We start from the raw sequence: 26,505 nt of genomic DNA on the forward strand, positions 1-26,505 counted from the left end.
GCAAGCCCGAACATTACTAGCTCTATTAGCGCAGAACAAAAACTTAGGGAGAGAATAATCGAGAACTGCCGGAAATTTTGGGATGCTTCGTTACATCCTGACCTTTTCAAAACAAAGAAAAAAATGGTTGGGCAAGCCAATATACCAGGAAATGGAATTTGATTTTGTGAAAGATCTCACTTTGACTGTATTGGCCATGCATATTCATGGAATCGACGCTGATTTTGTTCCTAGGGCACATACAATGCCACAAAACATTGCAAATGAGCCATGTCCACCTAAAGATGAACTTGTTGAACAGATGACTTCCTGGTATAAATGATTTTGTGTTCTGCAATGTTTGTACATTGTACATCAACAATCGAATGCTATTAAACTCGAATTTCAATGCTATTAAAAGTTTTAAGAAGTTTTAAATTATGCAGATTTAATCCACTTTATGAGTCGTTGATTTATATCTTTTGCCTTCCGTCAATTTATATTACTGGTCCCTTATCGATAAGACACATGTCTGTGGTTGCTAATGTTAATATATTTCTCAATAAAATTGCCCTAGCACACTGGTTTTGCACTGATCATTTGGGTGTATGAATTATTGGTAGGCAAATGGATATTTTGCCATCGGGAAAAGGTAGACTGAGGCTTGGTATGTGCAAATCCCTCAGCTCGACCCAAAATACACATCCACACATGCAATGCATGGCACTGGCGTTGAAGGCCTATTGTGGGTAAGATTTTCATAGCAATGATCAATCGCCCGACATGTGGCAACCCCATAACCAACAGAAAGTTTTGCTTTAGCTGTGTATTAGTTTGGCAAACACCTCAGCGAGAGTGCACTTCCTTACGCACTCACATAGTATTTTGATCTTTTGATGTGTGTGATTTTCTGGGGTTCTCCAGAGCTCGACATAGCATCCAAATTGACTCTTCAAATGTATCCTCTCTTTCAACTTTTTGTCAAGAAATGCCACTTCTAGGATGCCATACAGTGTAACTCTGGATTTTGCTTTTCATGAGCCCCTCCTTGTGTTCTTCCTATGTGCTCCCCATAGCCCCTCCACCACCCTTCCTCTTCTCTCCACAACCCACCTAGTGTATGGTGCTCTCTGTATCTACTATTGGTTCTAAATGCTTCTCTGTTGACTATTCTGCTCTCCTCTTGTGCGATCTCAAGGTCTCTGTCGCTCTTTTGCACATGTGGGTCAGCTGGGCTATCTACATGGTGTGAAGTTCAGGGCAAGGGAGCAATGCATTTATCTAACTAAACTAAACAACAGAAACTGCTAATGCATAAATACTGGCACACATACAATCTTGCATGAATAGGGGTACTTCGGTGACATGAGCTAATATATTGCCATTCCAACCTCTAACCTTTGGAATATATTTGATACCACAAACTCTGTACCCAGGTGCACACCCGAAAGTTCTGCCATCTGTCCTGCTTTGGTCCTCAGGATATAGGTAGACGTGTGTTGCTTTATGGGATAATATATTACTACATAGGATTAGGGCTGTGATGTGGGTCCTTAACTGATCGGGCCACGGGAGGGCCAGATGAATATCAGCATGAAAGAAACTACAGAGTCTGAGCTGGTGTGCTCTGGCCTGGCAGATTGCAGGCTGTGAGTGCACTTGAAGTTTAGTGGAGATGAATGGGCACTTGCGCTTATCACTTGCCAGTGTCTCACGTTCTCTGCAGAGCACATTCCTCCATGAGAACAGAGCTGGCGCAGAGGTGGCGATGGTGTGGGCTGGCTGAGTGAGGTGCTGGGAGATAGATTTTCGGGATTAGTAGAAAGATGTCATTCTGGATATTTCAAAATGGTTTTCTAATGCTGGGGAAGAAACTAAAGTGTGTGTTATTTGCGATGGGGTGTGGTGTAACGGAATGTTGCTGGGGTTGGCTACGCCTCCCACTTGGTTATTACATATGTTATGTTTCGAGATTGACGAAAGAGGGGGAGGTGGGCAAGGATAGTCTACTTCCCAACACTAGTAAGATTGCTGTCTCTGTCATTGGTGGATGCCAGAAAACAATTTGTTCATTTTTCTAGCATATTTCAAATGCCACGTCGGTCGGCCGGAGTAAAGGTAATTCCGTGTGATGTTGCTTGTTGGGAGTTTACCAAAACGAAAGTTACCAGGCACACACACGCTCAAAACAAGGTTCAATTGTTATTCGACCTTGGCCAAAAGGGAGGAATCGCTATGGCTTGAAGGACAGAAGTTGTTGAATACCGGCAGAAATGATAACATTCACTGTTTTGAAACTAGACATTGTAACGTTTACTTTCAATCCATGCAAACCATTGTTCAGAGCAGACACTGCGTTACGCCAAGATAATGGAACAACCAAATATAATGTAAGTTTAACTATTGATCATTTATTTTGTGATTTAAAACTGCATTTCTGATGTATGCATATGGAACAATTCAACGATGCGATTTGATGAAAAAACTGTACACAACAATGTATTCCGTAGATGAAATTTATACTGTGACACCCGCAAACACAACCTGTGTGCAGGTTAATGATATATAAACCACTTCGTCCCATGGCATATCAGGGTCTGCTATCCACGTTGTATTATTGGATGTGCCGGGTGCAGAACATTTTCCAAGACAGTTCTGTTACATTTTTTTTTTAAAGTAGCAGGCGCCCGCCTCTGGAATGAACATGGCATGATAAGCTGTTCCGCCATTTTTTCCCACTTTGAGAGTCTGCAGCCATTGCTTTTTGCTCACTGTACCTTTCACAGATGGGAAATATCTGTTTGCATATCAGCCTTTGTCCCACCCACATGAGCAGTCCAGCACCGGAATTCTATGGCAATTCCCTTCTGAACACACTGTTTTCTGCTTGTTTCCATTGTTTGTGGTTTATGTTTGGTATAAGGTTTAATCCGTGCAGAATTACAGGGTAAATGGATACATTTTAATAAAGAACGGCTACTAAAATATATTTTAGTATGTTTTCTACAAAGCTACATTTTGCCTTTCTGTGAATGCCAGAGTTTCCAGATACCAACAGATGGCTTCTTCAGCCAGCAGTGGATGATACGCCTAAACAGATGTATTACAATTACGCTGATGTGGGACTAACGTCTGGGACCGATGAGCCCTTTGGCGGTACCACTGACAAGGAGCAACCTGTCGTCGTTTACGGTCTAGCAAGAAGCTGATGCCAAAGCCTTGCCATTCAAGGTGCATTGAATGCGCATATTCTCACAAAAACAAAAATTGCTGCTTAATCGAAATCAGCGGATCATGGTTGTTCTAAGAGCATTTTTTGTGAAATAAAAGCACATTTTAAATTGCAGAGTATTGATGTTTCCTTTAAAAATAGTGTTTTCTATTCCGATTTGGTACGCGCTGTGCTCTGAAAGGTGTGTGTTGATATTCCGGGTTCTGCGTCAACTGACATCAAAACGTAGTTGATGACTGGGCGCGTTTGGCTACGCTGCCCACTAACGTCATGAAAATAGGTGGAGAATAGCGCTAGGAATAGTGATGTCAGTTTCAGGGTCGGGTGATATGAATTAGTGCCGCAAGGACATTTGAACTTTGGGCGATGCAGCAACGTATGACATTTGGACAAGATGGCCGCACCCCACTCGTTCATTTTGCGTGTGTAAATGTGCAGGAAACTAAGATAAGGTGCATATGAAATGTTTTTACGATCGATCATAGTTTGCTTAAAACTACATACCCGAACGCTCTGGACAATAACATTTTAGAGCAGAGTATCCCTTTAATTCTGGCTGCCAGCACTTAAATAACAGTGGCTTATATCAGAGGCCAAAAGGGACACCACTGCTGAGTACCCGAGCGAAATCGGAAAGAGACAGACCACATCCTGTCACTCAGAACCATAATGGATGGGGTGTTCTAGTGTACCTTCACCTTCTGTTGAAATGTACCCCCCTATACTAAAGGGTATCCAATGGGGTGCACATGTAATTTCACATGACTTGGTTGAATGCTTTTTCACCATTTAGTGGCAATACAAAAATATCCTTCAGGCCTGGGGCTGTTGCTATGATATTAGTGACCCCTCATGCCGAGAAATGTCAGCCTTATCTGCAGACATGTATTGAGAATATTATCACCTGCATTTATAAGGGAAATAATTATATATTAAGAAGGCAGAGTGCGACCTTTTCCTTCTTTATAAAGAAGCCCTAAAGCCCTATAGTGGTCTCATACACCACGCGAGTTAGGATTCCCAGGCCACAGTGCATCTGTGTACATGATCCAACTTGGGGGGCAGAGGGCGATAACTCTACACATTGATGGTAAACATTGATGGGGATGCCAACTGGGCCCAGTGTCCTGCCTCTGTGTAGGTATTTAATTGCACTTCTGATAAGATCTCAGTCAGCACCCTTTCCATTACCCAAAATGGGGGCGTTCTGCTGGCACGTAAAACTGAACTAAGTTCTGCGAACCCTTCTTGCCTGTTGTACTTCTTTAAGTGAATTCCTAGCCCTGGACAAGATTGTGATTTTTTTTTTTGTACATCTTTCTTTTTCTGGTGACATTTTACCTTTATTTCTTTCTAATTTAGTTTCTTTATCCCTGAAACCCAGTGGCAAAGCCAGGAGGCTGCAAGGGGTCTGGCGGGTGACTGCTCCCCCTGGCTTACCCATGGTGCCCAGCCCCCTGCTAGTTCCCTATTTTCCACCCCACCTGGCACCAAAAGCTGCCTCCGCTGCTGCTGAAACCTCTGGGTTTTCCTCACCAATAGGTCAAGTTGGCATCCGAGCACGCATCCTTCGGGCACTCCTTGAGACATGATGAGTTTTCGAAGTACCACTGGGTCCCAGTGTAGGTGTTCCTTAAAATGAGAACACTTAGCCATGCCTTGATTAAATCTTGTTCCTGTTGGATTGTCTCGGTGGAACAGGTGATTCAATTCTGGGGTTACTTAGGTGTGATTAGACATTGTCGTGGGTAAAATCTAACGGTTTGTGATCAATGAAGTCACTTGTCTGACTATGAATGAAAAGTCAAACTGGGAAAAACGTTAATGATGATAGTGGAGGCACGCCGACGTGCGTTTACATGCCTGACGGGATCCTCCGGGCCTCGTGGCTCTGCTGGCCACTTTCCGGTCTTCCACTTTTTCGTTCTGGTCCACGGGTCACCTCGTCGCCATTGTGAAGCTGTGACAGGACCGCACTGCCCCTCAAGCTCGGGGGCCTCACCCGCTCTGGCAGGGACGCGGGCCACACACTCAAAAAGGGCGCGGGACACAGGGAGAGATGACACATGTTTTCTTTATTCGGTTACAACTGTGAACCGCCCTTCCCCCAAGGCCCGCCTCCCTAGCCCCAACGTCTCTTCCCTTGGCAGATGACCGCAATGGCACCATCCCACATAATGATGTGGTGTGGTTGTCTGGGTGTTATCTGCATACCATGACAATCAGCCCCTTGGGATGAATTGGTCGCCACAAATCCATGTAGTCTAACGTCTGCACCAGGCCTCCCAGTGCCCTCATCGCTGGACCAGCTTTCTTGGGTGAGGCAAATTGCCTCTCTAGTCGAGGCAACGCTATAGTATTGGAATGCCCGACTTTTAAAAGGTGTCTTGTGTGTGGACGATGGAACATCTGGAAAATATTTAAGCTGGGAAAACTTGCTTGTCCGCCACAGGATCATAAATCGCCACCATTGTCGAGTCCTGGTCGTGTTTCTGACTCACCTTTTCCGCAAACATACCCTTCGAGCCACTATAAATTCGGCAACATCTCAAGGGAAGGTGCTTGGCAAACAAAAAAGCTGTCCCTCTTTCCTCTCAGAAAAATAGGACGCTCGAGCTTTTCCCAATCCAGTCACTTTGAATGTTGTTCTATTCTGTGCAACCAAGCGGAATCAACTGCATAATGGCCGCCTCTACCTGCGACCCCCCTCAAGTAGTCCACGAGGTTCTGCCTCCTTACTGGCTTTCCCAGACCACTAATAGTTAACAGGGCTGGTTGCAGGGTAGGTATACATGAAGTACATGGATTATTGTTGGGACACTATATGGGTCACTTCAACTTGCTCAGGATGATGCTCTCATACCTACGTAACACCTGCATAAGGCCTGGATATTCGTTCACCCTCCCAGTGACCATCTCACCCATTGGCAAATGTTAAACAGTAATATTTACAACAGTGCATAGCAAACATTAGCCCCAGGGAGCATGGTCCATCACAATTACCACATGTTATTGAGGTAAAGGCACACACCCTATCGTAACACAGGCTCGCGCCTACCAGGAGACTGTGGACTCTTATTAAATGGTCCAAATAGGACTCTTGGAATCCAGAAGACGTCGAGTCTTTCCCTATAACCAGTACCGGGCAATCACTAAACCCACATCAACTTCATATTTGTTCTCGTTCACTCACAGAGTATTGCTTCTAACTATTTCACTCACACACAAATGCCTTAATGATGCAGCCCCCCATACCTAGCGAATAGAATAAATAGAAAAATGTCCTTGTGACCGACCAGAGTTACGAACTCCTAATGCCTTGAGATACCTAGATTTAAGCTGACCAAAGCTGGAGAGAGAAGCTTCCCAGTCAAAGCTGGACAACATTGGAACTTAGAATAAATCAATCCTACACCAGTTTCAGAAGCAATGCTCTAACTTGGCTCTGATCTGTTGACACCTAATGTCCACCTAAATGCTGAGATAACCCCAGATAGTCAACTGTTATTTCTTTTGTCTCTTTACCTGCACTTTTATTTCCACTATGTTCTCACCTGTAAATACTACTGTAATTATTTTGTCCTGTACCTATACCATGTTGTAACTAAGCTGAAAGTATTCTTTTCTTGTCGCATACAGCTACCTACGGGTTTGGTGCGCTCTACTAAATAAATAAACACACAAACTTGTAGATCTGATGTTTGGATGTTCTCCATGCGATTCTTAGTTGCCCATTGTTGATTTATTTATTTTCCTTTTATTCAGAAGTAAAATTAACAAGCAAAATAGATCCATTCAGTTAATATAAATTACACAAGAACATTGGATCTTAGAGTGATAAGCAGTAAAAACGATGTACATTAACTGAATAATATATACATTTCCTCCCAAACGCCCCCCCCCAAATAATCTACACAACAAACATAGACTAATACAAGTTCATACATTTCCCCCAAATCTTTTCAAAAAGAGAGATTTTCCTTTCTCTCCTACTTCTCCATTTCAGCCATTGCTCATTGTTCTTGCCATAAGTCTGCCTCGGTAATCTAGCAGCCGAATAACCACTGGATAATTCACTCTGTTTCACTCATACGCACTGAATTAAAGATGCAGGTCTTTCTTTTGTATTTTACTTTTTATTGAGAATGTGAAAAAGTAAAAGTTACAGTCCTCCTCAACACCTAGGACATCATGTCACCCCTCGTGCCACCTGACTCGATAGACGCCGCCCGCCACCTGGCACAGCTGTACCCCTCCTCTGCACCCTACCCCCCTATGTATAGCTGTTCTGTTGTTACCACTGAAACATGCTCTTTTATGCATCTGTAATGTTGTACACCTCTGTAAAGCACTCCGTTATGTAGCTGTATTGGTGTATACCTCTGTAAAGCGATTGGTTGCTTCTCGAAGCTAGGTCCGTGCTCACTAATACAATAATAATAATGATAACAGAAACAAAAAGTGGATATAGGTACCTAAACACAAATATTAATATTGTCAACTTAGTGTGGGACCCGTGTGCACCAACACCAACAAAGCTGGGAAATAGACCTAGCATTTAGCAATCACTCAGTTAAACCAGGCAGACATACATGAAGTGGACAGCAGCAATATAATGACATTTTATATCCCTGATGTACTCTTTTAGGGGATCCCACATCTTACCATTGATCTCTATATTGCAATTTATAAAAGTTCCTTTAAAAAAACATTCCAGAAATTCATTATGCCCTTGTCAAGCAACTTATTGAGCGACCACCATGGTCACAAATACAAAATCTATACATAAATATGAATTCTGATAATCACCCACTACTCCAAAGAGTATGTGCTCAGGGGACATCCAAAACATAGTATTATTTACTAGAATTAATTAGGTATTTGCTCATTCATTACATAGGGAGGGGCACGTTGCAAATCTGAATTGTTCTTGCTTTTTCCTAGTGACACCTGGTCCAAGACGATACCTTCTAGACTTTCCATAGATGTAATGAAATTGGCCACCACCAACACTGCCTGCATTAGCCAGATGGATTCTTGCTCCAAATCAATACCGTCATGGGTAAATGGAGGACTGGTTGATTGAAGACACCAAATAGAGCCAGTCAATGTTGAAATGCAAAAGTCCACCGTCTGGAAAGCTCCAACTAAGCGGGAGATGTGGTTCCCCATCAAAAGATTGGTGCAATCACATGGGACTAGCTAGGTAAGTCAGTCATTGGTTGTTAATGAATCCGTGGGCCAGGAAGAAGAAACAGTGAATTAAAGAATTCACTGTAACAGGACAGAGCAACTTGGACCGTAATAGTCCCCACAAGATAAGGTAGAAAGCAACAGCAATCCAGAAAGGTATAGGTCATCGAGAGCACACACACATATGCTTGAGTTGGAAGTTGTCAGCTGGGAGAGATGGGATACAGAACAACTTTGAAGAAGCACTCTCGAAGTTTCAATAGTGAAGCAAGTCCTTGAAGAGGTTATTAAAAGGAAGGAAGCAGGAGAGTGGGTAGAGAGGTCTGGGACTCTGAATCACGGTAAGGTGATTAGACTTTGGCACTTATTAGCATTGGAGAATTTCTATAGGGCTGAGGATGAGAAACTGATAGAGGCCCTCTGGCTAGAAAAATCCCCAAAATATTCAAATAAGTTCCAAGATTGGAGGGAGAAACTCCAGCAAACCAGAGTGAAGCACTGAAGCTCGAAAGGGAGGAATTGAACAAAGTAGATGAAGGTCAGGAAGAAGGCGCCCAGTGTGCTGAACAGTCTGGGCCCAGCGAGCTGAAGAGGGAACAAAAGGGAAGCCAAATATTCGGAAGACAAAAGTGTGGGAACCAAAAGTGTCAGGGCAAATAAGGATCAATAGACAGAGGGGTGAAGAAGACTGGTCGACGTAGAATAAGGGCCTCACCTCTGATCTGCCTGGTTTTGAATGCCTCATCTCGTGGCCAGAAATCCAGCAACCCAAGGGACATTTGCATTGGGTGTTGTCCCGATAAGAAGTGGAGTGCAACTCCCCTAAACCCAAAGGACTGTTGGACCAGGAAGCATCCTGCCAAGAAGTGAGGTGCAGATCCCCTTAACCTGAAGGACCTTCAGGCCGGTCAGCATCCCAGTGAGAAGCAGGGCGCGGGGTCCCAAAAACCCAATAGACTTTCCAGGGAAGTTCTATAAAAAACTTTGGACTCAAGTATGTATTTTTAAACCTTTTCCCAAAGGGGGTGAGGCATCACCCATGCAGTACTTAAGTGATACTTTTTGCCTGCTATTGTTACCGTATGGAGGTAGACACCTCACCCTGTAATTACTGGGACAATGAAGAGAGGGTGGGTTGTCACTCAGTAGTCTGTAAAGGAATAGTAGGTTACTAGCTTTGTGTTATTGCCATCTATTAATTACTGTAATATATTTTTTTAGTCTTGTAGAAATATCCATCTAAAGTCCTGTAGACTGTTCAACTCACAATAGTGAAGGGCCTTTTTGCTACCTCATTTCCACATTGTTACATTTGAATTGACATTTGTAAAGAGTTAAGTGCTTCCAGATTAGCTTCTAGATTATCCAGTTAGTTGCTCGTGCAGGTTAACTGGATGGTTTTGAACTGGATAACCCAGCCCTTCGAAATGACAAGTAATTTGGCAAAAGGATAACTGTTTCAATATCAATTGTCTAAAACCTGGAGTACAAATCACATCAACAAACTTTCTTGATCCTCTTACTCAACATATCTTATAAAAAACGGAAGTTATATACTCAAAATTCGTCATCAATGACGTTAACCTATGTTTTACTAACATCATCCTACATGGCAAACTACAAAAACCTATGAGTATCGGTGATAGGCTCTCAGTGAACATCTAAATATATCATCCATACAAGTTATTGGATGATGAGTGAATGTAATAGGCTACTTAACATCAGGTGGGGCAAATAAGCCCTTCCATAACAATTACCACCATGAACGTCACTAAATGTACAATGACCCATTGGTTACACAAACTATAGGACCCTTAATTATGTGGTCCCCTAAAATTAGTTGGCTTCTAATCTCTATCAGTTCTTTTCCATCTATGTCTAGCAGCAGGCAGGCTGGCCATCCAGGTGCTGGTGAGCTTGCCTTAAACATAGCTTCCCACTAATTAGCATATCAATCTTTCATCACTTCAGTGGTTCACTGTCAATTATGCTTTGACGCTCGTCCTTGAGAGTGTTCGTAGCTCTGAGAAATTCAGGGAGTGAAGGCACGCTCTTCCCTCGTGCGAAGGTGTGACCATCTCGTTCATCCAACTTCATCCTTCCACGTGACTGGAGACCATGAAATCGAGTTTTCATGTCTTTATAATACTATTTTTTAATGAACTCTGACGTCTTTTGTTTTGTTCATGCCTTCTGAACAGGAGTTCTGTTCTTTCACACGATTTGTATCCAATGTCAATTTGCTCTGATTTGATAAGACCTTGGATTTTTTGGCTCATCCAACTTTGCTTTCTGAGATTCATTTTGTAATTCAAACTGCTTTGTAACTGCAACACACTGCATATGAGGCCTTCTTGTTAAAGTCCAGCCCTGCTATAATGTGTAGTGGTGTCAGATATATCTGTTATATCTTCTTCCACTTGTGAAGAGTCTGATTCCCTGTCCTCCCCTTCCTCCTCACCTCTGATTTTCCGGTGTAATGCAAGCTTCGGATTATCCTGAGTTCGAGTCTTCACCCTTTTTTTTTAGTAGATAAGGACGACTGTGAAAGGACACCACAGTGACACCAAATGGGTGAACTGTGGCTGCCCTCCTCAGCTGTTGATCAGTGGGGAAAAAGCCAGTGGCATAAAAAACCCCAGTAAGGTATTCCTCTGCTGAAGAGATGAGTAGATCAGGAAATTCCAGGGGTAGTAAACAATGATGTATGAACTGCAGTTGAGTGCCAGAGAAACACAGGTAGAAAGTTCCGGTAGCAACTAATCAATAGAGGAAGAGGCAAGCAATCCGTTGGACAGGCAGAGGTCGGTACACAGAATGGCAAAGACTGAAGGTAGGGGGGGCGGAGTAGAAAGGAGTGAAAGAAGGCAAGCCTGAGGGAAAACACACAAGACGGGAGGATGGGACAGGCGGAAGACGGGAGCGGAAAAGTAGAAGGAGGAAGGGCGAGCATACGGAGGCGAGAGGATAAGCTGGAAATAAGAAAGGGAGGAAAACAGAACGGGGAGACTAGAAACGGTAAGGAGGCAAAACTCTGAGGAGCGAAGTACAAGGAGTACGGCAGCGCAGGCGATCAGAGAAACTGTTCGTTGCAACGCATCCGACACCGGAAGTGGGAGGCTAAAGTACCGGCATCGGAATGCGTAGAGAAAAAGACTATACCCGTACTCTGCGCTTCGCCATGCGTGAAGGAACCAGCAATGGAGGACGCAGCTTCCATTTAGACCAAAGCTGCCAGGTTCCCTGAGGTGTGACAAGTGGAAACATCCATTCCTCACTTGATTTTATATATATATATATATATATATATATATATATATATATATATATATATATATATATATATATATTTGCGCTTGCCGCAATCTATTCACTATAAAGCTAGCCTCATGATTACTTTGTCTGCTTGCGTTTCTTTGCATCTGTACACGTGTAAAACAGCTTGATATCTTCATCAGTTCTGTGGCATAAGCTTCTTCACCTTGATCCCAAGATGTGAATTATCCTTAATACTTTCTTGATGCCTTATAGAATATCTTCATTCTCTTGTCTCTGCATCTACTATGTACCTCAACTCGACCCTGTGTGACGTCACCATTCGTCTTTGCCATTCATTTGCTCTGCTTCTTCAAGAATCTCATTTAAATGGCCATCATATTTCCTTGTATGCAGGTATGGTTTTCTCAATGGGAATCTTGCTTCTAGGATTCTCTTAGGTATTGGGATTCTCAAAGGTACTGCACGGTTTTCACACTCTGATTCCCAACATATAGGTAACATGGGCGAAACAGTTGAGGTGGGGGTACTTGTCTCCTCCTCTACACTCCCCTCTCTGGTTGATTCATCGACCACTCTCTCATCATCCTTCACATCTAGGCATCCTCTTCTGAAAAAGAGCTTCATTGGGATCCATATCTTTGACTCCCTTCAGTCAACCTGCTGATTTGACATGCTCGTCTTTGTTCCATGTCATAAGTCTGCATTGTCCACTTGGACTGCAATAGATCCATCTTCCCACATATTTCTTATGGTTCTTCGGATACAGGAACTTCATTCCCTCAGGTGCATTGATACTGGCCTACACAAAGTCTCTGATTTCTTCATCTGTCAGGTCATTCGACTTCCATCCCTGTTCAACATCAATCATGATCTTCATCCCTATGGCTTTCTTTGCTGTCTTCTTGCATTACGAGATTGTCAACTTGATCACACAGAATCCAAGCAATAGCATCACTATCAAGGCTCCAAGGAATTTGAAAATATCTGCCATCTATTGCAGAATCCAAGAGAAAAGTGATCCAAACCAGCTGTCATCAGCAACGTCTTCAACTTCATCTATCATCTGGCCATGTAGCGTCATCAGCATATCTATGGCCTCTGTCAAGGTTCCATTCTTGTCATCATGAGAAGGTGTGAATGTGCAACATGATTCTCCGATTTTTGCACAAACGCCTCCATCCATCGCTGTAATCATGTCCAAGACATATCTGTTCTGAGAGTCATCAGTCGTATGGCTTTCATCTCTTCTCTGAGAACATTGAATCCCTTAAAAGTCGTGTCGATCGTCTGTAGCAATTCCCATCTGGTAATTTGCAGCCATTTGGTATTTGCTTCAACCTGGATTCTCGGCATGAAAATCATTGTGAACATCAATGAGGTTTGGTTGAACAGCCCGTGCTCATGTGGAATACCATCAAAGGTTTCTACGGATTTTGTTGAGATATAGTTCTCTCTCTTCATTCTCTTCATCAGCTCCACAGATCTCTTCTTCCTCAGGTGAGCATCTGCTTTTGGAAAACTGTCAAGATTCAAATCACTTTTCGGAATCACCAGGGCAGCAACATGAACATTCACTAACGAGCAAAGTCCCCCCCAGTTTTCTGGCAGCTTTATATATGCTCTGGATCTGCAGGCCCAGTAGTGATCCATTATCACTACTATCCCAATCTTCATTCCTGGTACATCAAAGATTCGACCGCAATTCTGATGTTCTCCCATTCTTTTTATGCCATTACTTCTGAAGCACAATTTTGCACTCTCCAACGGAACAATCTGCAAGGGTCCACCTCTATCTTCGACCCAAGTCAGCAGCTTGGCAAATCTCGGCCATAATGGCTTGCATCCATTTTGCATTTTTCCTCTGTTCTTCCATTTTTGAGCATCTTCTGTAGATTTTCCAGGACTCTCAACTCTTCTGTTCACTTCCCATCTGATACAAGCTCCTTTCACTCCAGGTTGTTCATATCTGATCACATGATTCTTGGTATGAGCTCCGTCTCTTATCTTTGTGTCTTGCACATAATCATCTTCATCTGGATCTGTCCATTCAGTTGCCCATTTCAGATAGGCATCTCGGCCCATGAACTGGCCTCTTCTTCGGCAAAGTGCAATGGCACTGTGCTGCCTGGACATCAATTTCAATGTCTATGAAAATCTTGTATTTCCCCATACTATAAGGCAGGAGTGCACATACAAAACATCCTCCTTTGAGGTTCTTCTTCCTACTTCCTTCATATGTTGACACCATATGTTATTTTCCAGGTGAGCTGTGCTGTGCAAATAATAATTTAGCTCAAAATCATCCTCCTTGGTGTTTCTCTTAGGTCTCGTTCTTCTCTCATGACCTTCTATAATCATTTCACGAAGTATGTCAGCATAAGTCTTCTTCACGGGATCAATCATAGGGACATTTATTAGAGGTTTTGGTATGTTCACATGTGCTTCTTGAGTAGGATAAAGTTCAAACGGCTTAATTCTCTCAGTAATCCTTTTAGGCATAAAACTGTCTCTCAAAATCTCCAAGTGTGACATCCTTTAAAGACTAACCTTGGGACATTTATCACAGGACCAGGTGTGTTTGCATGCATTACCTGTGTAGGATCACCTTCTCTCAACCATTTTTTCTGTTTCTCTTGCAAAACCTGGTTCTGATGTCCAAAATGAGTTTCTAAGACACTTCTTGCATGTGACTGACTGTTAGTGACATTTATCTCAGACTCGGGCAATTTGTCATCTTTCTTTGATACAGGAATTACTACATAGGGTCTTGGTTGCCTAGTAGTTGCCATGATTATACCTTCCTTCTACTGAGGAAGATTCTCAGGAGACTTAGCTCCATGTACATCAATGTAATATGACCCGCACACTGTGAGTGAAAGCAGTACAATTATGAACAGAATGCAAAAGTAAATAATGCAAAGGTAAGAGATCTTACAGCATCTACTTTGTGGACAACGTGGACGTCTCTCTGTGTCGGGCATAATTATGTTGCTACTAACACTTCCCATTTTTATTGCCTAAGGAAGGAAAAATCCAACTTTAATGCTGCAATATCATGCACCACTTCTGGAAACTGTTGACTGGACTTTGCACTTTGTCCTCGTTGAGCTGTCTGCTTACTGGATGATAGGAACAAGACTCTCAACAATCTCCTTGTATCAGCCTTTATCAGAGGAAATATAGATGCCTCTCAAGCATGAAGAAAAACGAGTTCACCAAATGTACTCTATGCGTTTTCTCCAGAAAGTCTCCTTTTAGAATGTTCTCATCTGCTTCAACTGTGTATATAAGTTTAACAACATATACCATTTCCCAGTCTATGCCTCAAATCTGCTTTAGACCAGACAACATGATGAATTTCTTTCAGCATGAAACACAAGTCTTTCTTTTTAAGCAACCTCTCGATCTGTCCCTCGAAAGAAAGTGTCACTCTGACCTCAGAGTTCACTCGAAATATGTGTTCATGTGAATAATAAAGTCCCTCAAGATTTTGTTCAATGCTGCCTTATTTCTTGGGTCTCTTATAAAGGTGCGGACATCTGTATGCCTATTAACAAGCTGTGGGCATTCTTCACGTTATCAGCTGGCAGGGGCATTTGCGTTTTCCCCACTATACTCTGGTAGCTGCAAATGATTGCTGTGAGTAGTCTCCTTACAATGGGACCATTCTTAGGATCTTGCAAGAAAATGTAAGCGCTAGTAGTTCTCCCAATGATAGCAGGATAAGTGTGCAGAATGAAGAGAAAAACTTTGAATATGAGCCTTGAAACATTGTCATTGGAAGACACCATGGGCAAATCCAAACAGGAACTCAGTGGGAAATGAATCAGGATACTGTACTCTCTTCCAATTGTCAAAATTAAACTCAGAATTTGGCATACTTGTCTTCTTATCAAGGCATAAGCATGCCTCAGTCCAAAGTCAACAAAACTCCTGTGGCTTAAGAACAAAAATCTTCCTTTAACCCTGTAATGACTGCACAAAGTGTTCGAAAACAAGCCACAGTCTAATGAACTGTCTTTATTCGACAGCTTCTGCGTCCTTCTTCCTAATCATAGATCTTGTCTGCACGTGCTGAGGTTCTTCCCCGATGCTTGCTTCTGGAGGTTGTGGGGTTAGGGGGTCTCTCCAGCATAAACCTTGACGTCACCTAAAAATGTCCAAGCACATCTGCTTTGCACTTTGACTGCAGGCAGCGGGTCATCCTTGACAATGAAAGGACCGTTTAAATCTGGGCTCGTGCTACTTCCTCGTGAAGTTGCAGATTAAGACCGCATCTCTGGGGAATAGTTGGGGAACATGACATTCTTGAGCTCTGTTTGTTGAAGCATCTTCTTCTGTGTTCTGGGTTGCCCCACACCCTTTTCGCTGTGGCTGATCTGAAATGACAGAGATACTTGAAGTCACACAGGTAAGGTACTCACGTAGCTCCATTCCTAGCAATTCTGCAGTTGGCTGAGCATCACTTCTAGCTCTAGATGGAGGTGTGAGGGGTGTCCTCATTCACCACCTTGTCGCTATCTCATGGGGGGTGAGATGGTGGTTTGAACCTGGTTGGTTCCTCAATGCATATAATGGCAGTGGTAGGCAATGCAACCAACCTTTCTTCAAAGTAAGCTTCAACTTGGCTATTCTCTCTTTAAGCAAACCATTGAGCCATTTGCAAATCCCATTTCCTTGTGGATAAGCCAAAGAAAACATGTGCTTTATACCAAGCAACAAGCTTATCTGTTCAAATATCTGATTCACAAAATGGTGACCATTGTCTGCCGTCATTACTTCACATATTCCCCATCTAGGAAATACTTCCCAAACTAAGAATTTTGCTGCACAGGTAGAGTCTGGGTGTGTACACAGACCAGCCTTGATCCATTGTGAAAAAGGACAAACTACTACAATCATGTATCTATATCCATTACATAGTTGCAACATGTTGACATACAAATGCTGAAAGGGGCCATTAGGTCTAGGAATAACTCCTCTAACTGTTCGCAGTGTATGTCCAGCTGTGAATTTTTGACACACAATGCAATTCACTACACAACATGCTCTAACAGATTTGGTACGAACCAATCCTCAGCAATAGTTGCAGCAAGATTCTCCCTAGTTGTATGCGAAGGGTAGTGTAGTTGTTCTAGCGCCACCCTTAATAAGGCTAGAGGCATCACTGGTTTACCAGTGCTGTCTTGTTGCCACAATGCTTCAGAGGGGTTTAAAGAACACCCTCTTCGTGTCCACAAATTCTTCTCATCTTGAGGGGCTTCACCCTAGACCTCTATTAGCTGTGTTTTTGACAAGCTGTTATAACTCTCAGATGCACTCATTACAACCATATTTTCATTCACATCAGGCATCTCAACATTCATCATTATTTTATCTGCAATTGCTACGCGCTTGGCTTCATTGTCTGCTGCTTGATTTCCACGTGAGATAAAGTCTGCCCCTTTAGTGTGAGCTGCGCAATTAATGACTGCAATGCCTACTGGGAGTAGTGGTGCCTTAATGAGCCTGTCGAATAAGGTGGAATGCTGCACTGGAGTGCCATCCGCTCTGAGGTAGCCCCTCCTTTTCCAACATTCTAATCCTGCATGCACCGTCGACGTCACATAGGTGGAGTCACTGTACATTGTTACATCCTGGTCTGCGTGATTCTCGAGAGCGATTATCAATGCCAATAATTCTGCAGCCTGTGCTGAATAATGAGATGGCAACCGTGTACTTACAAGCACCTGAAAATCCCCATCAGCTCTGTGTTTTACCACAGCGGCGCCCGTATATCTCTGTCCGTCATTTTGATCGATCCTTGAAGAACCGTCAATGAAAACAATCTCTCCCCCTGCCAAAGCATTCTCTTTTATCCTAGGGATTTCAACATAGAACTCTTCATAGTATGCACAATCATGTAAGGCTCTTCTTCTGGCTCAGCTACAAATATGGCAGGATTCACTATCTTGCATCATATTATTTTAATCGCTGGATTCAATATGACTACCTCATAGGCAGAAGCCTATTGAGATGTCAACGTGCCTTTTGGTTTCTCCAAAATAGCAGACAAGCATGCTCAACAAATAATGTCATGGAACATCCCATCACTATGCTTGCAGCTTTCTCTATGGCGAACACGGCAGCTGCCAAAGATTGTTCACACGGAAAGTGACCCCTCATTACTGGGTCTAAAATCCCACTGTAATATGCAAGAGGCTTGTACCCCAACGTGGTGCTCTGCGTAAAAACTGCTGCCATAACAGTACCATCTGTATGCAAGAATAAAAAGAATTCCTCAGCATAATTAGGAATCCCTAAAACTGGAGCTGTGCAAATTGCTTTTTTCAATTCATCAAACCCTTCTTCCATTTCCTCAGTCCACACAATCTGCTCTTGCGTTGCCTGTGCTTTCTTTAAAGCCTGTAATAAAGGCCTTATATATGAGCTATTATCAAAGACCCATGCTCTGACGTAGTTACATAATCCCAAAAATCTCTGAATGTGTTTTATCGTCTGTGGCTTTAGTGTTTTTAGAATAGCCTTGGCTCTTTCAGGAGTAACCTTTTTTTCCTTCATGTGAAATCAATTGACCTATATATAACACTTCTTGTTGAAAATACTGTAACTTCTCTTTGTCAACTTTATATCCTTTGTCAGCAAGTGTAATCATCAGCTGAACAGAATCGCATCTGCACTCTTCCTCTGAAGTGCTACAAACCAAAATGTTGTCTACGTATTGTAACACAACACTTTTGTTACGTTCACCTTAGCTCTGCGGGAGTGTCCGGACCCTCTTCACCATTGCAGGATGTGTCTGGAACCTTTAGTTGGTGCTGGACATTGTGGGGGGCTGCTCCTAGGAGAATGGGGATATAGGGATAAGCGTTATAGGACCTGGTTTCTCAGGATCTATGTCCCCTGTCTCCCCCTTGACATCCCTGCGTTCCCAAGAAATGTATGGGCTTGCTCACCTGGTATATATGAAAGGTTGGCTCTCCATCCTGCCGTATCTCCAGCTGGGGCGTGTGTCTATATGGGGCAGAACCAGTTACATCACTGGTTTACCACTTCCAAGCCCAGTCCTGCTGTGGCACTGGTTCATTGTTCTGTGCAAGGTAAATTGGAGCAGCGCTGGCTCCTGTCTTGTCTTGCCTGTACTGTTCTGTTCTGGTGCTTGGGCACCACTTGCTATTACCTTCAGTCTCTTATGCTTTGCTTTCTCCCACTCGGTTACTTATTGAGCTGATTGTTTCTAGTCCTGTGCACTTCCTTGCTTCTGTGCTCTTTTCTTGTTTCTAAGCACTTTCTCTGGCTTCTGTGTGCCTTCCCTTGTTTACTATGTCTTCTCCTGCTTCTATGTGTCTTTTTGTGGTCGTATGCGCTTTTGCTGCTTCTTGTGCCTTTTTGTGATCTCATGCGCTTTCTAGAATGTCTCATGCCTTTTAGCCTCACCATACTTGCGTGCTGATTAACGCTCACTGTCTCTGTTTTGTTCTGTAGGAGCGAAGCCGTTATAACAGGAGTGGAAGAATCAGCTGGCATCGCGGTGATGAAAGGAGCCGGATATCAAGACCCGCGATGACAGGAGTGGAGGAGCCAGCTGGAGCCGTGTTGATGAAGGAGCCAGAGATCACAGCCGCCCTGCTGCTGGAGCCACGTAGACATGTGTGGATCGCTGTCCATTCACTGTAGAATGCGGGCGTGGAGCGGATCAGGTAAGTATCTTCCAAGGCACACGGGAGACTTGCTGGTGAGTGTTACACTGCTTTGGCAGAGCAACGTGAAGCAAGGCTGCATACTTGGGTGTGGCCTTTTATAGCTTACCACACCCAGCCGCACCCAGCAGCAGGCCTGCAACAAGTAATACTCTTAATAGGGCTGATCCCCGTCTATGTGGAAAGTACTGACAAGGATTCCCTGACAATGATTCCTAGTGGGCATGTGTTTGGTGCCAGGCCATGGTCCAGGGGGACCCTTTCCTAGTTGTGCGTAGAATGAGTGGATTAGATGAAAGGGGGTAACTTGGGTGTCCCGTCCCTGTGGTTGTGACAACTTTCTAAATCAATATTGCTTAAGTCCATCTGGAGGACTCTATTGAAAATCGATGGAGACTCAAAATACCCTTGTGGTAAATGAGTGCTTTTCAGATCGGTTTGTCTAAAAATAAATTATGTCAGATCCTGCAAGTCTTTATGCAATGGGATTTAGAAAAACACATTCTTCAAGTCAATCACAGTGAAATATTGTGCTTCAACAGGTATATTACATATAATTGTAGCCGGGTTTGGAACTAGAGGGAACTCGATCTCTACAATCTGGTTAATCAGGCGTAAATCTTGAATTGAACGCCACAACCCCCCCTTAGATTTCTTGATAGGGTACACTGCAGTATTACATGGTGACTCTTGCATCACTAAAATACCCTGATCAATCATGGTGGAAATTATCTTAAAAATACCTTCATCTGCCTCTAAAGACATAGGATACTGTCGTGCTCGAGGTAAAATTGCTCCTGGTTTCAATTTAATCTTCACTTCTCCAACCCCCTTCAGCAGGCCTACGTCATAGGGGCCTGTGGTCCATAATGAAACTGGCACTTTTGCCATGTCTTCATCAAAATACTCAGGACGCTTTTGTGCTATCATCTTCTGAGGAACTTCTCGTTTCATTGCTCTCACCCAATAAGTAATGCTCATTTCAAATATTACTTCATCATCAGTCAATCTGTAACCTTCCCCAATGGCGATTACTGCGTGTCTGCCTTCATCATCATTTCCATTAAGCAAGGCCATTTCTCCTCGTACTATGGCAGCTTGTAGCTCTAAGGTAAAGACTTGTCCCTCTTCTTCAAGCACAGGTATTCTTGGTCTAAATAAAAATTAATCGGGTATTCTCATAGTTCTGCCTACTAGGGCTGGTAGCCATGTTAACAGAATGCATACTCCATAATGGAAAACCTCTGGGTACAAAGGCGTTGATCTCATGGCTATTTGTCCTGCAAACGCCATAATAAATTCACTGACATTTATTTAATGCATTCCTGGTGTTGAACACACTATGCTTTCTTCAGTAAACAAAACTGTCTTCTTCTCTTTTCTTCGTATCCCTTCTCTCGTTTGCCCTTCGTATCTCCTCATCCTTTCGTCTTTGTATTCTCTTATCCCTTAATTATGTTCCTCTTCTTCAATTCTTTTTCTCTCTAGCCTTTCCTGCTCGATTGTTCTCCGTCTGTTATCACGTTTTCTCTGCTCCTCTGCTCTCTTGTTTCTTTAATTGCTCATCTTGATACAACTGCTCCTGTCTCTGTCTATCCTACCTTTTCGCCCCTTCGTCTTTCAATTGTTCCTCCCTTTCTTTACCCTTTTTATCTTGCTTGTCTTGATGTTCCTTTTGCCTTACATCCTCAATGCTTTTACCATCGAGTTTAAGCAAAATCTGACCACCCATCCATTTGTTCTGTAGAAGTGCTAACTGGTCAGTTTTATCTCTTTCTCCGTTCCATCTCTTTATTTCTCTTCCTTTATCTAGAGATGTGCTTGCTCGATCACTTCTCTCCTTATCGCGTCTCTCCTTGTCCTTTGGGACTTAAGAGATTACATCTCTCTCAGTATTTTTCTCCGGGCCCCTCATCACTGCTTTGCAAAGGTGACTCATATGCTGGTTGCTGCATCCTGTCGCTGTTTTGAGCTCCCTCAATGGGTATAACCCATCGTCTCTCTTATTCTTGCCTTCTGGTCCAGGTGGGGCGGGAGGAGCAGAGGACTCCTCACCCCCCTCTTTACATACATTAAGTATGATACATTTTCTAAAACTGTAAATTCGCTAGTCGCTTGTCTAGCTTCTTTCCCGTTTATGCTGCATGCAAATATGTCATCATATGCTGCAGGACTGCCTTCGATAGTGACCCTCCTTGCGACCATGGCATACACATTTTGTCTGCGGTTCCATTAACCCATTCCGCACTATACTGTCTAAGCTTAGGTGCATGTTTCGTCAACTGCCTGCAGAGATGCACAGGTGGAGTAACATCCTCCATTCTTATTTCATCACTTTTTGACTTCTAGCACTTTGTTTGCTTGTATTACAGATTTAAAAAATAAGTTTCAGAAAAATAACATAATATGAGCGTGCACCACTTGTTGCAGGCTCCAATCCCTCACACTTTTTACTTTAATCTTGCTAAAAAATGACCACCAAGTTAAATTTAAAAAAATCATTTCTTTTTCAACTTCCCGATTCTCTATTTATCACCAATCTTATTCAATTTGATGTGATCATTAATGCATGAATACATGAAACAAACAGACAAACAAACATACTCAACCAGTCACATATATTCTTCTCTACAGCCCTTCTCTGGGACCTGTCTTACCCCCTAAAGCAATGCTTCTTACAGAAATCAAATCAATCTCCTTAGATCCGTCTTTAATCGTATCCGTCTCCTACGTCATCCGCTACGGGACTCTAGATTAAGATTTCTTCTGATACGTTCTTTAAAACGCAGGCACGGGGTGTACATTATTATCATGGCCTCTCATACGATACCTCTTATTACTTGGCCACACTCAAGTCAATATCTATTCACTAGTACTCTTATTCTCAGTTATGTTTACCCCACCTCCCTCTGTTACTCTCTTTTCCCTTATCTTACTTCTTTTCTTCACTTATCACCCATAACATCATTTTGCCATCTACTTCAGTTTTTACTCACCATTCGCATGTTTGTCTTCCGACTCTCGGGATCGTACGCCTCTTTTACTGCCTCTTCAACTTTCGTGCGCTCACCTTCTCGTAGACGTGGAAGGGGATTCTGTGCAAACAAGGGGACCTGTCACACCACTCTTGCAAGCTTTTTGGTACTTAAACTAACCACTATCTACGGGGAGCTTCACGTCCTTTCATCCAAATGGCAGAGGTCGTGCGATATTGCTGGGACTCTAAAGTTTACTTATGTCGATGGGTCTTTAACCATCCCCTCTCCGCTACCACGTAAACTGGATAACCCAGCCCTTTAAGATCAGTAGCAGTTACTCTGGAGATGGATGGGGATGCAGATTTTATTCATACATCAATCGAAACGACTAAAGTAATTTGGCAAAAGGATAACTGTATTAATATCAATTGTCTAAAACGGGGTGTACAACGAACATCAACGAACTTGCTCGATCCTCTTTCTCAACATATCTTATAAAAAACTGAAGTTATATACTCAAAACTCCCAATCAATGACGTTGACCTATGTTTTACTAACGTCATCCTACGTGGCAAACCACAGAAACCTATGAATATGGGTGATAGGCTCTCAGTGAACATCTAAATATATAATCCATACTAGTTATGGGATGATGAGTAAATGTAATAGGCTACTCAACATCAGGTGGGCAACTAAGCCCTTCCCTAAAAATGACCACTATGAATGTCACTAAATGTACAACGTCCCATTGGTTACACGAACTATAGGACCGTTAATTATTTGGTCCCCTACAATTGATTGGCTTCTAACCTCCGTCAGTACATTTCCACCTACGTCTAGCAGCATGCAGGCTGGCCATTCAGGTACTGGTGAGCTCACCTTAAACATAGCTTTGTTCCAATTAGCATATCAATCTTTCATCACCTCACTGGTCCAATGTCAATTAGGCTTTGAAGCTCATCCTTGAGAATGTTCTTAGCTCTGAGAAATTCAGGGACTGAAGGCACGTTCTGCCCTTGTGCGTAGGTGTGACCATCTCGTTCATCCAACTTCATCCTTCCATATGACTGGAGACCATGAAATCGAGCTTTTCATGTCTTTATAATACTATTTTCTAATGAACCTCTGACGTCTTTTGTTTTGTTCATGCCTTCTGAACAGGAGTTCTGTTCTTTCACACGATTTGTATCCAATGTCAGTTTGCTTCGGTATGATAACACCTTGGCTTTTTTGGCTCATCCAACTTTGCTTTCTGGGATTCATTTTGTAATTCAAACTGATTTTTAACTGCGACACACTGAACATGAGGCCTTCTTGTTAAAGTACAGCACTACTATAATGCGAAGTGGAAACATCCATTCTTCACTTGATTTTATATATATATATATATATATATATATATATATATATATATATATATATATATATATATATATATATATATATATATATTGGCGCTTGCCGCAATCTATTCACTATAAAGCTAGCCTCTGATTACTTTGTCTGCTTGCGTTTCTTTGCATCTGTACAGTTCTGTGGCATAAGCTTCTTCATCCTTAATATTTTCTTGATGCTTTAAAGAATATCTTCATTCTCTTGTCTCTGCATCTTCTATGTACATCAACTCTACTCTGTGTGACGTCACCATTCGTCTTTGCCATTCATTTGCTCTTCTTCTTCAGGAATCTCATTTAAATGGCCATCATATTTCCTTGTATGCAGGTATGATTTTCTCAATGGGAATCTTGCTTTTAGGATTCTCTTAGGTATTGGCATTCTCAAAGGTACTGCACGATTTTCATACTCTGATTCCCAACATATAGGTAATATGGGCGAAACAGTTGAGGTGCGGGTACTTGGCTCCTCCTCTACACTTTCAAAATGCAACACTGTTATTTCACTGTGCTCCAGGGTTTTCAAGTTGCCATTCACACATTAGTCCTGCATGAAACCTACACTGATACTTTCTTCCAAGGTCCACCTCTGTATTCTAAAGTGTTCTCACAATTTTGCAAAATGTACTAGCGTTTACCTGATTTTGTCTAAATTCAGGTGCAGCAAATGCTGAGGTGAAGAGGAGGCTGCTTCCTAAATGCTTTTGATATTCTTCTGGGCTGCCTACTCTGCCTGCCGAACCCTGGAAGATTAAAAGGTACCTTCTTGCCACCGGGTGTGGTTAAATACCTTATCGTGAATGACTTCTGTGAATTCACATGAGAATTACTTATGTCCCGGGATTATCGCAAGAGTTTGCAAAATAATCACGGACAGGGCAAAATTCTTGTTCGTTTCTTCTTAATGAAATGTGGGTTTTTTTTTCAGCAAAATTGTCAATTGTTGGTTTGCACTATTTGCTCTCTTGGTGAGTTGAATACTGACTTGGGTTTCACGCAAAGGTGTATTATACAAAGACATAGAAAAATCATAGTTTAGTACAACTTTCATTATCCCCCCTTAAATACAATCTGAACTCCTTAAAACCTCCACACTCCGTTTCATTTCCTTTCTTCCCCAACCATGTCCTGGCCTCCCACACATCGACGTCGACAGGTAGTCAAGACAAAGGACATTACAATTTACTACGGACTTGAAGGAGGAGTCACTTAACCCATTTATTCCTACGCTTGGCCGACCTCTTCCTTGTTCTGTAGGGACGTCCTCCAACAATGTTGGGTAGGATATGATCCGGGAACAAATGGGTGCAAATTCTTTCTCTGAAGGTTCACTGTCTCCTGAATAGCACATATCCCTGTTGATGATGACAGCTGTGTTGGGGGATTTTGTACTTTGCTGAAGAAAGATGTACTGCTTGTGATTTCCTAATTTTCGTGTTTGGCTGTTCTCATTGAGCCCTTTCTTTTGGTTATTGTGAAAATATCAGGGTTAAATGGAGAAGCTGTCTTGTGCATCATTGGTCGTCTCACTGGAACTTGCTTTTCTTCACTTGTCAGCCTTTTGGTTCATGGCCTCTTTGGTCTGGGATTCCTTTTCCTCGACCTGACGATAATCTCTTTTCTGTTCTGGGGTGGTTGCAAGGGGAGGCAGGCGGAGGCTCTAATCCTGTAAGCATAATCCCCACATGGCAATTCTCAGGGACATGCACCCTTTCTGGGTGCTGTATATGTTGAGGAGTGCCTGATGGCCAGTGATCACTGTCAATGATTTGCAAGGAAAAACAAGTGGAAATGATTGCATGCACACACAATTGCCAAAATGTCCTTTTCATCCTGGGAGGACGTTTGGTCAGTGGATTTCTGGCTCCTGTTGGCATAGGATACATTGTCACAGGGAGAATTAGAGCCGCTGTCATGTTGTGTTAGAATGGCACCCAGGTCTACTGGGATTCCAGCGACAGTCAATTGAGTATGGATACTTGAGTCAAAATAAGACATGCACACAGAGGATGGTATTCATTGGCACATGAAGTCAAATACCTCTTGAGACCCCATTAAATTGTTTTTATGCTTTGTCAGAGACCTAAGAGGGATGTTGATTGATGCAATGTCCTGTAACGGTTTATTGAGAGACCACCCTCAATACTGGGGGTTCCTTCCCTCCCCACTCAAGGTGTCACGTTACAAACAATTTGACAGATTCTTTTCTTCAGCCCTAATTCAGACGACAATATCATGCACCTTGGATCCCTCCCCCTGAGCTAACAATGAGCGAAGAACCAGGCCGGTGTACCGGAGATATATTGGTATTTATTGAAATGAAAGGTAATAGAAATTGTCAAACACCACTTTATCTGTGGCGCAACACAATCAATTTCTCTCAGCATAAATAGATCATAAAAGTGAGTTGAAAAGAACACACACACAATTCTTCACTTTCTGCAAATTTTACTTCATGAAATAATTACACTGATCAATAGCGAAAGCAATTATTATGTAGTGTTGTGCGATTTTGATTTTCTTGCAAGCTTAAAAGGATAGCAGTAGGATTTCAAGATTGGTACAAATACATATGGCAGTTATGATTTCGCCCATACTTTTGGTTTAAAATAAACACCGGGTGATTTAGCAGTTTGTTTTTCAGTCCCATCCCCCCATACTTTGGTCTGCATTGGGGAAGTCTGACAGAGAACTTGGAATGATTTGGGGAATTTGGGATTTCAGACCCCCACCCTCCACTGAAAGGCCTG

This window comes from Ambystoma mexicanum, chromosome 10 (genome assembly GCF_040938575.1).
Source record: "Ambystoma mexicanum isolate Mex_15411 chromosome 10, UKY_AmexF1_1, whole genome shotgun sequence".
Classification (NCBI taxonomy): Eukaryota; Metazoa; Chordata; class Amphibia; order Caudata; family Ambystomatidae; genus Ambystoma; species Ambystoma mexicanum.